Source organism: Echinops telfairi, unplaced genomic scaffold (genome assembly GCF_000313985.2).
Source record: "Echinops telfairi isolate 266 unplaced genomic scaffold, ASM31398v2 ScPeMD7_5868;HRSCAF=6743_1, whole genome shotgun sequence".
Taxonomy (NCBI): Eukaryota; Metazoa; Chordata; class Mammalia; order Afrosoricida; family Tenrecidae; genus Echinops; species Echinops telfairi.
Genome location: NW_022109768.1, coordinates 4,052,873 through 4,056,403, shown reverse-complemented (window position 1 = coordinate 4,056,403; position 3,531 = coordinate 4,052,873).

The following is a 3,531-nucleotide window of genomic DNA, read 5'->3' as shown; positions in this document are numbered from 1 at the left end:
TCCCACTCCTGACTTCAAGTTCAACTCCAATACAATAGAAGCAAGAGCCGCTAGATAGACAGCTGGCTACGGTGCCTAATTGCTCCCAGCCCTTTCCCAAGCCCCGGCTTTTCTCAACCAGCGATTGAGGGGCTGGAACTTGAGCTACTGCATTTCTCCTGAGAAGTTCACGGCCTACACAGTTAATCACCACACTCCCACACCTCCAGGGACTGAGTAGGAGGTAAAACTGGTCAGACCCACGTGCCAGTGGAGGGATGCATTCTGAGACGGGAAAGGGGAGCCTGTGAGCCCAAATCTCACGGCACTGCCCAAAGGCCTGGCACCAGATTTGTCGACAGTCATGTAGCCACGGTACCCAGAGTGGGGCCCCGCCGGTGAGACGACACCTGGCACTGTCCTTGGCCCAAGGAACCACTTGGCCGGGGGAGCTGTGATGAGCGGGACCTGCCGCAGGACCAGGAGGCGGATGCCGATGCCTGGCCCCAGGCTCGAGGGCCAACAGTGCGGCTCCCGGGATGGTTTCAGCAGAACAAGCTGTTATGGACAGTACTGAGACTCCCCACGTGGTGTTGCCTTCCTGGCCCATGTCCCTGTGGGAACAGGGTCTTCTTGTGGCGTGAATTAGATCACACTCCAGGATTGTGGGTTCCAAACCTACCTCGTTTGCAAGTGATAGAGCAGATGAGACCCATAGAAGCACACAGAAAGGTCGTCCCTGAGCCAAGGAACCAAGGAAGGCCAAGGGCCACCGACAAGGAGGGAGTCTACACTGCTCAGACCCTGAGCCTCCAAATCTGCGAGCCCAGACATGTCTGTCCTTGATGGGCACCTGTGACAGCAGCCCTAGAAGGCTAAGACAAAGATTCACAAGGGGCTGGAGGGAGACAGAAGCCCAGCCTTCAATTAGCAACGGCAGGCTGCAGGTAGAGGAAGCAGTCACCTTGCTCTACGCCTTTGCAAAGCACGATGGAGGTAAGTCATCAGTTACAGGATGTGTTTGTGCCAAGGTGCCATGTCCAGCTCCCTGGACTGGGGTTGGGGCTGTATGCCCTCTAAATCTCTTCCACCTTGAAGCCGCTGAACCTGTGGGATAATTGCTCCAGACTCAGGCGCCTGAAAGCCACTTGTCTCTAGCACAGGCCACCTCCTGGAAGACCCAGCTGCACTTTGGTGCTGAGAAGAAGCTTCACGACAGTCATTATTATCAGAACACCAAAGGACACTTGATAGTGTCTCCTAGATGTATCCCCACCTGCCACCTCACCCCGGTGCCCCAGGGCAACACCTGCTTGTTCCCCTGGGACCTGTCCCTGTGGCAGAGCCCTAGAGCCTGCCAGCAGACTCTCACCAAGAGTTAAGAGATTATGATTCTGAGGAGGCCCTGCAGGATTCTAAAATGCAGTGCGCAGGCATGCGCTTCCCGTGATTTCTCAGAATCCCAACCCTCCTCCAAAGTCCCACTGCAAGGTTCCTGTCCCGTCACCACCTACCTTCTCACCTTGGGCTTTGGGACCAATCTGTCCATTCCCTGAACTCTCATCGCTCCCCAGGTTACAACACTGAGTGTGCCTATCTTGTAGAACAGTTTGCGGTTGTTTGACGCCCGGCCTAGGCTGTGACCTCCCCAGGATGTGTGTGTGTGGGGGGGTGGGTGTGTAAGAGAGAGATTGGGGCAGGAGAGGAGCTGCTTCTTCTTCTGTAGAGTCCTCTCGGACCCAGCTCCTGTGGGCACTAAGTAGGTGCTCAGGACTGGTGGGCTGAAAGAATTGAATAAAGAAAGGGAAGATGGGGGGCCTTCTGGGTCTTAGGGGAACACACTGTAAGACCCACTCACCCAGCACCCCTCCCTCTGTTGGGTCTCTGCCTCTCCTGGACTTGGCCCAAGTGGGTAAAGCTGACCGCTCTCAGGGCTCCCCGCTGCAGGCCCCACGGAGGAAGCAGAGGGCATCTGATGTGGAGGGCCCATTGAAGCCAGGAAAGGAATGGAGAACAAAGTGTCGAGTGCCATGGGCACTGGGCATATCGTACACTTGACCCTGTCTGGAGACCTTCAGGACCACTTGAGGAGGCAACTCCTTCCAGGAGGGCCAAAGACCCTCACGGCCCTGGACACCCCATGCCGCCGAACTGAGGGAGGAGAAGCCACCACCAGGCATTTCAAGCATGACCTTTGGACCCTTGATCCACAAAGGGCCCCAACACATTTCGGGGAGATGGACAGACTGGATGACTGCCAACACTACCATTTATTAGCTGTGTGACCCTGGGTGGATTGCCTAACATTGCAGCTGGGAATCATAAACCAAACCACATGCTTTGCTCCCGCGTCGGTTCTGACTCCCGGTGACTGCGGAGAGGGTAGGCTTGCTGCACGGGCTTCCAAGCCTGCCAAGCTTTCAGAAACAGATGGTCGCATCTTTGTTCACCGGAGAGGCTGGCGAGTTCGAACTATTGACCTGAAAATTAGCAGGCCGGGTGCTTAAGCACTGTGCCATTGGGGGGCATAACAAACTCAAATGTAACCCATTGCCATCACGGCTGAGAGGTTAATGCACCAGATAGTCGTACAGCAGCATAAGTGTGGGCCATTCAAATGGCCCAGCCGGGCATCTTCTCGGCTGGCACAGCACCCTGGCGAGGGGGGCTGAGTGGCATGAGCTGACCAGAGGAGCTCTGTCCACCTGACGGGGAGATCTTCAGAGACCTTTGGGTGTCAGGCAGGGAGGTCTGTGGGCTCCACAGCCATCATTCCCATGACTCAGGGCCGTGGCTCCTCATCTGAACATGGTCCCTATCTGGTTGGGTGACCTCGGGCAGGTCACTGAACACACCTGTGCATCTAGTTCTGCTTCCTCTATAGCAAGGCGGATTCCATGACACCTGGCAGTGGAGACATGGCCAGGTCGGGTCTAATTTATTGCATCTATAAAATGCAATTGTTTCCAAGGCCCATGATCTTACCCTGGAGGCCAAAGTCTCCCTTACCCCCTAGACCCGTCGTAGTGTCACTCTCTCTGAGGTAATGTTTGCCCCACACTTATTCCGGTGGCAGGTGCTCTCTCCATGGCAGCGGGCATTGTGTCCCTTGGGGCCAGGCCAAGGAGCACACTGTGCCCAGGCTCTCCTTCCAGGTCGACAGCAGCCAGCAGAAGCACAGGCCACAGGAGGCTCTGTGTCCGACGCCCAGCACACTCCTTCTGGACTCTACCTCGGGATCACCTGCTTCCCTCTGCTGTGTCCTCGCCCTTTACTACAAAGAAGGCAAGACAGAAAGGGGCAGAGGCAGCCAGCTGCTCAACATCTGGAAAACACTGCTCAGGGAGAGCCTTGAAGCGGCCTGGAATCATGACCTGGGTCTCCTTGTCCCATCCTGGGAAACGTCATCTTCTTATCGTGCCCCTTTCCCCATTCCTCCAGGGAAGGCGGGGCTCCAGAACTTCCTGGTTCCCATCAGGGCCCACGGCCTTGGAGTCTCCTATAGTAAACTTCCTGGTGAGAGTATGGGAATGGTATGGCCACACCCTAGCC